The 11,195-nt window shown below is 47.0% G+C and overlaps 1 pseudogene; it reads right to left on the bottom strand.

Annotated features, from left to right (window-relative positions):
* Window positions 1–1,372: 1,372 nt before the first annotated feature.
* LOC131761509 (cold shock domain-containing protein E1-like) lies at window positions 1,373–2,133 on the bottom strand (annotated as a pseudogene).
* Window positions 2,134–11,195: the final 9,062 nt, after the last annotated feature.

Genomic DNA, 11,195 nt, shown 5'->3' with positions numbered 1-11,195 from the left:
TCCCCCCCAAACGAGTATATATACATACATATATATGTATGTATATATATGTATATGTATAACAATCACTTTGCTGTAGATCAGAAACTAATACAACATTGCAAATCAACCATACTCCAATAAAGAATAAAAATAAATAAATAAATAAATAAACTCTTTTTCTGACATAAAATTTTCCACCTACTGAATATGAACTTCAGAGAATGAGGCAGGGTTCGGTGAAATATACACAAACACTGCAGGAGAGCAGGTGGACAATTGGGCAACATGTTACAAACCCTTAATATTTTACATACTTTCCCCCTCAACAATTGCAGTTCTAGGAATGTATTCTAAGGAAATAATCATATGTGTCAAGATTTAGTTGCCAGGACGTTTATCACAACATTGCTTAGAATAACAAAATAGTAGGAACATCTTAAATTTCTATTGTCAAGTTTTGGTTAAATAAATTATAGCACATTTACCGAACAGAAAACAATATAGTAATGAAAAATGTTGTCACAGGAGTATATATAATGGCATGAAAAGATGTTAAAGAAAAACCGTTAATGGAAAAAATTAGACTAAAAACCAGCTTTGTACAATAATCCTGTTTAAACTGCACACAAATACATATTATAGGACATATATGTTTTGTTAGTAGTTCCTATCTCTCTCTTTTATTTTAGGCACAACTTTTTAATTATTTTTTGTTTGTTTTGTTTTGTTTTGAAATCAGTAAAAGAAACTGGGTCCTAGAAGCTGCAGTGATATAAGCAGCAGCAGGTTTGTGCATATTCATCCTCTTGTTTTTGTTTAAATACGTTTAAATGATCACACAGCTGGCACACCTCATTTGCATGAAATTCTGCACCTGATATACTAATTGTGGTAAAGTTACCCCCCAATCCCGGGGCGGGGCGGCGGGGTGGGAACTACCCGGGAAGATAATTTTCTCTGAAATCTAACCAAACTTCATTAAGTGGACTGTGACAAGATTATAAATGATATGAAAAATAACATTTGGCCATCAACTTAAAGAACTGGTTTGCCTATACAAATTGTTGTAATTTTTAATATATTCTACCATCATATGGTCCTCAGAATTAAAGCATAATGAACAGAGGAGAAAAGGAAAAAGAATGCAACTGAGTGCTAAGGCAGAACATCTTGCCAGAAGTAATCAAGGTAGAGTACATACTAAGTATCAAGTGCAGAATTTCATAGGGCCAACAAGGTAACGGTCTATATTTTTCACTTACACAGGCAAAGTGGATTTTGCAATTACCAGTTACGTTAAATGCACCAAATAAGGCTCCTAAAATTGATACTATAAGGCGCCACCTTCAGTTTTCCAGGCTGCAACTGTGCATAATTTTTAAATGGTTTTCTTAAATTTATTTATTTTTTTAAACATAACACGAGGAAGGTGTTAAAACTGGTGTAATAGCTCAATAGAATAAGTATTCCAGATTTGGGGAGGGATGAAGAGGGAGATACTCAGAACCCTTCACCAGGATCCCCCCAACTTGATCATAATGGATTAATGATGTGCTTTGTGGATGGGGTTAGTCAATGACACCAGCTTGACGGATCTTTCTTTCGGCACCAAATCCCACTGAGTTATCTAGTCCCCTTGGCTGACGAAGAACCATTAGGCAAAGGAGCACTGGCTTCATCCAGGGTGATGTTCTTCAAGCGATTGACCAACCTATCAGGTCGTGGAGCTGCAACAGCCTTAGGGCCCTCGCAGACTCGCCAAACCTTACAAGCACTGCACTTGCCAGTGCGCTGATTAAAAATCTCTCAGAATTCCACCTCATCTCCTGCCTGTAGCGCAATGCCATCCTGAACTTCTTTCACGTGGAAAAAGAGCTTCTTGCTATCTACTACTTCATAGTTAACGAAGCCAAAGTGATCTTTCACACACTCCACTGTGGCCCTACGCAGGGGTGTGATGTTGTAGGCCATAGTCTGTGCATTTTGGCCCAGGACACGCTATTGGAACTTGACGCTCTCCCCTTTCTGTAGGCAATCCCCTTTGCTGGCCATCCCAACTATGCCAAATGGATAGACCTCACCTTCCATATCCACTTCGTCCATGATCTCAATCATTCCTTGGTACTCAGTCTGTGTTAGATCGACACTCATCAAGGGCCGAATAGTAGTTGCTATCTCTTGATGGTGGGATACTGGCGTAACTTTTTTTAGACTATTATTAATTTTTTTTTTTTTTTTTTTTTGGCTGTGCCACTCAGCTTGCAGGATCTCAGTTCCCTGACCAGGGATGGAACCGGCCCCCCCTCCCCCGCCACCCCATCCTCCCCTTCCCCTAGTCCCCGCCCCCGACAGTGAAAGTGCTGAGTCCTAACCATTGGACCACCAGGGAATTCCTTATTATAAACTTTCCAATAAGTACCAAGGAGCCAGAGAACAGTGTGAGGGCAATGAAAGAGCTACCAAATGACCCTCAGGCCCTGGCACCCATTTAAGACAAGAAACGCAGAATGTGGGATCTTAGTTCCCTGACCAGGGACCGAACCCGTGCCCCCTGTATTGGAAGCACAGTCTTAACCACTGCACAGCCGAGTAAGTCCAGAAAGACACCGGCTCGAATCCTGAGTCTTCTATTCCTATCCTTTGATTTTTGGACAAGATTCTTTGGCTGTCAATTTTTCATTTGGTTTGATTCTCCCATCTGTAAAATAAGGACATAATACTGTCCTGGAAAGGTTGATGGGAGGAGGGTGTAAAAGGATAATGCTATTGAAATCCTCTCATAGAGCTACCGGTGTTTGGGTGTTTTGGAAAATTCTGGTTCCCAGAGAGAGCCTGGCCTCAGGGTTATGGAATGTCATGCTCCTGTCAACTTTTGGGTGGGGTGGAGGGAGGCCATTTGCTTTGCCTCCACTTTTTCTGCAGCCAATTCTGGAATGGAGCAGAGTTGCACAGTTGCCTGGTAACACCTCTGGGAATCCAGGAAGTTCAAGTGTTGGAAGCTGTGGAGGAAAGGAAAGGTGGGGTCTTGCATGTTTGAATTTAAGCTGACCTGTACCAAGTGGGTACTGTCCTTATGTGATGTAAGTGATTCTAAGTACTAGAGCTCAGGTAATCTTTGTTTTGTTTTAATGTAATATATACACAGGTTCAAAATTCAAAATGTACAACAGGGTGAAGAGTGAAAGATCTCCCTATATCCCTGTCCTTTCATTTCTCACCACCCAGTCCCCTCCGCAGGGATGGCTGAGTTATCACCTTCACAGGAGTCCTTTAAGAGCTGTGTTACAAGTATACAGGCAAATAAGTGAACATGTATTTTTTTTCCAAGCTCCCTTTTACACAAATGGTAACATACTACCTGCTTGGTAGGACCTTGCTTATTTCACTTCACCATGGCTCTTGTTCCCTATTTGATTTAATGGTTGCAGCTCATTCTACTGTATAGGTTATACCCTTTGGTCACCCAAAGCCCAAAGAGGGTGTTAGGCTGTTTCCAATCTTTCACTTTTATGGTGTTGCAGTGAATTGCCTTGCACAGGTGCCACCTCATTTATCTGTAGGATAAAAAACAGACGGAGAATTTCTGGGTCAAGGGTATGTATTTTTGCACTTTTGATAGATACTCTGATGGTTAAACTGCCCTCCAAAGGGGCTGTATCCATTTAAGGTGCCTTCTCCCAGGTAGGCTGTTTTTAACTTTTGGATCTCAGGTTGGTGGGTAATAAAAGGGAATCTCAAGGTAACTGGAATTTGTATGGGTCTCATGAAGCTCATTTTGCTGCTCCTCACTGACCCCCTTCTCCTGTTTCTAGGAACTGAGCTGATGCAGCATCCGGTCAGTACACTCCCTTCTGGCTGCTACAAGCAAGGGATTTGGGGTTCGCCCCTCAGCTTCCAGAAGTGTCCTTTGCCGATACTCCCAGAAATCTGTAGCTAGGGCGTCTGTCCTCTCTTCCTGCATACATCCTGTTCCTTTTCCACTGCTTTGGCCATCCAGCCACCTATTCTGTGCTTTGGGGTTTAGCTGACTCCCAGTTTCATCAAAGGAGAGTTTTTGTTTTTGTTTTCCATGCTGTTGTTCTGGCCAGTTTCTTTGGTAAAAACAGGAGAAAGATGACTCTTTGTCCTTAATTAAAAATCCTAAAACAATGAGGTAGGTATTATTATCATCCATTTTACAGGTGTAAACACTGACACTTCGGCTGGTTAGAAAGTGCATCCCTGTGATAAAATGACCCCAGAACTGGGGTTCCAGTTTTAACTCAGTTACTCTCCTCATGACCTTAGGTAAATCACTTCTTTCAGGTCTCAGCTTGCCTAGCTGTGAAACCAAAATGTCTTAGAAGAAGCCCAAAGTCCCTCAGAAGCTGTCAGAGAATGGTGGGATGGAAGGGAGTAAGAGATGCTGGTAGTGCTTGGTCTTCCTCCAGAAAGAGCTCAGCTTTTTATCAGTATTGACATCACTGACTTATGCCTTAGATTTATTTTAAGAGGGTAAGTAATGGAAAGAAAACAAACAGAAAAAAAAAAGGAAAATCATTGCACTATCTCAGAGGTTGTAAACTCATGGCTCATAGGCTGAAAGTGGCCTGGTGACATGCTTTAGTTGGTCCACAAAGTATGTTTTAAAATGTTTAATTAGTTGCTAACTTTTTGTTTTTTGGCTGCGTTCGGTCTTCATTGCTGCGCATGGGCTTTCTCTAGTTGCAGTGAGCAGGGGCTTCTCTTTGTTGCAGTGCGCAGGCTTCTCATTGCGGTGGCTTCTCTTGATGCAGAGCATGGGCTCTAGGCACACGGGCTTCAGTAGTTATGGCATGCGGGCTCTAGAGTGCAGGCTCAGTAGTTGTGGCACACCGGCTTACTTGCTCCGCAGCATGTGGGATCTTCCCGGCCCAGGGCTCAAACCCATGTCCCCTGCATTGGCAGGCAGATTCTTAACCACTGCACCACCAGGGAAGCCCAAGTTGCTAACTTTTAAAAATCCAGAGATTTCATATAAAAATGTGTATCTCTGGGACTTCCCTGGTGGTCCAGTGTGTAGGATTCCGCCCTCTCAATGCAGGGGCTCTGGGTTCAATCCCTGGTCGGGGACGTAGATCCCACATGCATGTCACAACTAAGAGTTTGCACGCCGCAGCTAAGAAGTCCGCCTGCCGCAACTAGCATGCCGCAACTAAGACCTGGTGCAGCCAAAAATCAGATTGAAAACAAAATGTGTGTCTCTGGCTGTTCTTTAGAAGAATCAAAGATATGGCAGCTTGGGGCTCACAAACCAAACACACTGGTGTAGCAAACCCCAGATCCAGAAACTGGGCATCCCCAGAAAGGATTAAGGCCCTTAATCCCACCTCAGAGGATGTCCCTCCCCAGGGCAAAGGTAACCACACTCCAGACTTCTAACAGCAGAGATCAGTTTTGTCTGTTTTTGCAGTTTATATAAGTGCAATCACACAGCCTGTCCTATTTTGTGCCTTGTGTCTTTCACTCAACATTATGTTTGTAGGCTGCAGTCACACGATGGCACATAGCTGTAGTTCATTTCTTTTCATTGTTTTATCATGTTCCATTGTATAAATATCTCACAACCTATTTATTCGGCTGTTAGTAGACATCTGTATTGTTTCCAGATTTTAGCTAGTATGAATCTCACTGCTATGGACATTCTTGTACACATTTATCACACATATTGGCACACACAGGTATGCATTTCTGTTGAGCATGTAGGTGGGAGTAGAACTGCTCGGTAAGAGTAACTCAGCCCGGGCTCTGCTTTGATAGAGCCGGCACATGTTTTCCAGAGTGGTTATACCAACCTACCTTCCTCCAGCTGTTGTGAATTCCAGTTGCTTGCCTTACTCATAGTTGTTACCTGACAGGCATTGGGTTTTGGGCCCCCCAGACAACATGCCTTCTACAGGTTCTTCAAACTCTCAACATTCTAATTGTACCTGAAATGAGAGAAGAATGAACGGCTGTCCCAAGTCCTCTCAAGGGTACCTGCTTTTCCTCTTGCTTTCTAATACTTGATTGGGATTCCTTTATTTTATTTTAAAATATTTATTTATTTGGCTGCTCTGGGTCTTAGTTTCAGGATCTTCGTTGCAGCACGTGAGATCTTTAATTGTGGCATGCAGGATCTTTTAGTTGCTGCATGTGGGATCTAGTTCCCTGACCAGGGATCGAACCCAGGCCTCCTGCATTGGGAGCGCGGAGCCTTAGCCACTGGACCACCAGGGAAGCCCCGGATTCCTTTATTTTAACACTCATTTATCCCTCCAAGCTGAGACGTGGAGGTTGGGAAGGAGTTAGCCAGACAAGGCGGTGGGAGTGGGGAGACTGAAGAATGTTCCAGGCTGAGGTGAGACAAGAGCACGTTTAAATCTTCTAGGAGGCCAGAGGAAAAAAAGAAGAGTACAGTTCTCAATGTGGGCAGTGCTGCCTACAGAGAATATCTGAGACAGGACTGGGGGATGGGCCACTGGTGCTTCAAGTCAAGACCAGGAGGGTCCCGGAAACCACTGAACTGCTCCCCGCCCAAGGAAAACACCTCCCCCGCCCCCCCCGCCCCCCCCCCCCGCCCCCCCCCCCCCCCCCGCCGAGAAAGCCCTTAGAGAGAAAAAGCAAAGAGCAAGGAAAAGAAGTTGATCTTGATTGGAGGGTGGGTAGGAGGTTGAGGCTGGGGGAGGGGGAATGGGGTGTGTCCCACTGTCACGTAAATATCCCCTCCAGGCGGCTCCAGAGCATATTTAAACCTCTGTCACCTGGGACAGCCTTAGTTCTCAGAGCTCCTGGTACGAGCTTCTTCCCTTTGGTGGATTCTTGGCTTTTCTCCCAGCATGGCCCCCAAACACCAATCTTCACTTCCACCCCAAGCAAAGAAACCGAAGAAACCAAGACGGACTCCTGCCTCCAGGCCAGAGAAAACGTCTGCTTCTCCGAACTTGCCGAAGGAAGGTACGTCCGGACACTACGTTTTTTGGAGATTTAAAGGATTTGCAAGGATTGACTTCTAGGTGATTTTTTTTCTTTTTTTCCCCCACACATTTTGAGATGAATGCAAATTCCCCCGACAGGTCTTAAGCATGCGGTGCGTGGATTAGGTGTATGTGAAGGAAGAACCAGAAGGGGTGAAAGCAGGAGGCCTGGAGCACGCGTGAGCTCGGTCCTGGCCCCAACCCCACACCTATGCTCCCAGCCCCCAAACTCATTCCTTTTGTCTTGGTCAAGTGACACCAGTAGCCAGCCTGAGGCTGGGGGAAACATAGGTGACCCCTCTCCTCTTCTCCACTCCTCCACGTGCCATCAGATCCCTGAGTCCTCAACACCTCATATCCGTCCACCTCTTTCCTGCTGTTGCCGCCCGCCCATAACTCTGGCCCGGATTACTGCCCCCTCCTCCTCCTCTTGCTTCCGGCTTCCTCCTCCCTTCCAGCCAGAGCAAAGCCAATCATGTGACTCCCTGGCTTAAAACCCTTCCTAGCCTTCCCATTGCCCTCGAGGTACAGACTCAGAGACTTCCGGGGCACTGCCCACCTGGTCCTTGCCGACCTCTTCAGGTTCAGGCTCCCTCCAGCACCTTTAACCTCTCTTCACCTCCTGGGGCTCCATTCTTTCACCTCGGGGCCTGGAAGCCTGTCTGTCCTCTGCCTGGATCGCTCTCCTCTCCCTACCTGTGCATGCCTACTCGTTCTGCAGCTTCCTGCTGAAAAGTCACTCCTTGCAGGTATTGTCCTTTGAGCGACATCTGCTGTGTTTTAGGAGCCCCCTTCTGCCCTTGCAGCACCCAGAATCTCCCCAGCCTGGCCTGTACATTCTAATTGTTGGTTTCATGTCTGCCCCACCCCCCACTGACACTTAACTTGGAGGTGAGGGCTGTGTTTTGCACACACACAGCTTGGAGTTGAGCACGAAGTGCATTGTTCTGTTGATTAGCCCTCCCGGATAGATTGCGGGTGTGGTGGGGGCCTTTGCGGCGGGGGGGCAGCTGGAGGGGGTGAGGGTGAGTTTGGATAGGTCCTGGAAGGCAGGACAGCATTGCCCCAGGAAGTGACAGCCAGCTGGCTCAGCATAGAGGGGCGGGGCTTGGAGTCCACGAATCTTCCTAATTTGCTCACTTGGCTGAGGACCACATTTGCTTGTGGAAGGAGCACTGGATGAGGAGCCTTCATTGCAGAGCTCCTGTGGATCTGTTGGGTGATGTGGAAAGTTTACGTTTAATGGGTCTCAGTCCATCCCCTTCCAAATGAGATGCAAAGATCTCCTGCCCAGCCGATGTCCCGATGTGGTAAGGCTGGACAGGGCTCGAAACCTGGCTGCATCCAGCTGTGTGACCTTGTTGGGAAAGTGACATAACCTGTGCTTCTTTCCTCTTCTGTAAAATGGGCTCAATAGTATCTGTTAGGCTTGCTGTGAGGCATAAGTGGAAGTGAAACACAAGATAGCAATTGGCTCATAATCAGCGCTCTTGAGACGGATAGTGAACTCTTTCCCACTTGTGAGCAGCAAAACCCGGATGAGTCCTTCTGGTCGCCTTCGGTTTAGCTTCTTGGGAGAATTAACAGGACCAGAAGGTACGGCACGGTGCAACCACAGTCCCCCCCAAGGTGGTTCTTCCTGGGACACTGCCGCATTTTAGGGAATGCCAGCATCTCTGTCCCAATCTTTAAGCTGTGGGAGTCTCCTTCTTCAAAGGAAGCTGGGAAGGAGAAGAGAGAGGAATTCTGAGATTGAGGGGAGAGGCCAAGGAGAGAATGCAGAGCTCCTGATGTTGGAGGGGAGAGAGACCACAGAATAATTGAGTGGGTGAATTATCTCTTGGTGTGTCCATGCCACTCCCTTGTTTACTGAAACTTGGCGTTTTTGCTTTCTCTTTCTCTTCCACTTCCTAGTGTGTGCTCCTTGAATTCATCTTGAGAAGTGTTGTGGGAAAGGTCTGGAAGAACAAGATGGTCCTAAGGGCTGGGATGGGAGCCTTGAAGCCCACTGCCTAATCAGAAGGCATTAGAAGGCTCCCTGGAGCCCCTGCAGATACATGGGAAACACTGGTAGATCAGTCACTTAGGAGATGCTCTGGGTCACTGGTACCAACCGGTGAGCAGGCTTTGTTTTGTGTATGAAAGCAGCCTTCAGCACAGTGTTTTTCAGACCGTTTCATCCCATTTGTGGGTCATGAAATCATTTTAGTGGAGAGTGACCTGCATTTAAAGAAAATAGAAGATTAAGAGTCATCACACTCAGTGAGGGTAAGCACTGTTTTGTGTGTAGGTGTGTACTGGGTCCTAATGTCAAATGTACCTCTTACTGTAATTCATGTCAAAAACATGGAAAATCTCTGTCCTTAGGGCAGGAGCTTTGTTATCCATTAGCCTTGGTCCTGCCACCTGTATCAAAAAAAGTTGAGTTTATCTGTGAAATGAGGATATTACTACCTGTCTTGTATTTTGTGAGGACTGAAAGAGAAGGAAACACGTGTATTTATCACAGCCTGTGGCCCATGCTACATGCTTCAGCAGTGCACTGGAGCCTGGTATTTTTGTTTTTAAAAAATTTTAAAGAAATTTTGTTTATTTTTGGCTGCACTGGATCTTCATTGCTGCGCATAGACTTTTCTCTAGTTGCAGAGAGCGGGAGCTACTCTTCGTTGCACTGCACGGGCTTCTCATTGCAGTGGCTTCTCTTGTTGCAGAGCACAGGTTCTAGGCGCACAGGCTTCAGTAGTTGTGGCGCACAGGCTCAGCAGTTGTGGCTCATGGGCTCTAGAGCACAGGCTCAGTGGTTGTGGCACACAGGCCTAGTTTCTCTGTAGCATGTGGGATCTTCCCGGACCAGGGCTGGAACCCGTGTCCCCTGCAAATCAGTTTTTGGTGTGTTTTTTTCTCTTCTGGGAGCTGGTTGTCAAACATTTCCCAGCTTCTCATTGGTGCTGATAATTCTTCTCTTAAAAATCCTGTCCAGTTGGGATGGGTATGGATTGAGGTGGACTCAGTTGAGAATAATAATGTTTTGAGGAGAAAGATTAACTTCTGGGTTTTGGGGAAAGCCCCAAGAAGACATTTGTATTCTCTTCCCATGGACTGTCTGCCACTTAACATTTATCGATCACCCACCAATGGATTATCTTGAACATGAAAGACACTGCTTGAGCTTTAAGAGCTGATAGTAAAATGTGAGTCCTGGAAGGCAAATAATCCAACCCCTGGTTTTGGTTATAAACATCCAAGGAGAGATTTCAGACTTTTTGTGTCCATGTCTTGGGGCCCTGCAGGAGGGAGTAGAGCAGTGAGTGGTACATTTGCATTACTTGGAAAGCATAGTTTAAACAGAAATGCCTTGGCCTTCCTGTTTCAAGACTTGGTTTCTAAAGCAGGCCTTGTTGGTCCTCTCTGACGTAGCGAAGTGAAATTAACACAGCCGACTCCATCTTGCAGTTGTGCAATGCAGGCGCAGTTGCTGGGACTGGTGCTTAGCACTCTTTATGGATTCTTGCAAGCTCCCTGAATTAGGCACTGAATTGGGTCAAAAGCACCCGCGAATGAATGTGGCACCACCTTGCCTTCAGAGGACTTCCACTTTAGCGTGGCCCTGCTTAAACATCACCACTGACACAACGTTCCGTTTGTCAGCCTTCCTTGAATTTTGTAATTTCATAACACATAGGCCCATAGAGGGAAAATGACTTGCCCAAGTGCACACAGCCTGCTGGGCAGAGTTTGGACTAAGAGGCAGGAAAAGGCCCTCCCTGTGAGTGGACTGGGCAGCTTCAAGCTTTGCAAACAAGCCTGACTCCGAAGGCAGCTTCCCTCTCTGGGAAATAGGATGGAGGTGCCGCCTTCCTTCCCCCACGAGGAGGGGCGTCCCAGTAGTGTCCCAGAGTGCAGAACCCGGGGTGGATATATTTCTGGGCTCCAGTGTTCTGAAGCCAGGCTACTACGAGGCCTGCGCTTTCGGGGGGACACAGACACCCCTCTCCCCCGCGCCACCCGGCAGACAGGGGAAGCCGCTCCGCCACCACGTGACGCACCCGCCTGGGAGCCTGCGCGCAGCCTGGCGAGGCCCCGCCCCTCGGGCCGCCGCGCGCCTGTAGCGCGCAAAAGTCCCGGGTCGGGCTGGAGAAGGGGAAAGCGGGGGAGGGGAGCGCGGCGCGGGGGGCAGTCCCCGTACGTCGCGGCGTTCCTTCCTCCCGCCTCTTCGCCAGGCCCTGTGTCTCCTCGCCG

Source organism: Kogia breviceps, chromosome 8, assembly GCF_026419965.1.
Source record: "Kogia breviceps isolate mKogBre1 chromosome 8, mKogBre1 haplotype 1, whole genome shotgun sequence".
Lineage (NCBI taxonomy): Eukaryota > Metazoa > Chordata > Mammalia > Artiodactyla > Physeteridae > Kogia > Kogia breviceps.
Note: the sequence above shows the minus strand (reverse complement) of the source record. Positions and strands in the feature narration are given on the sequence as shown.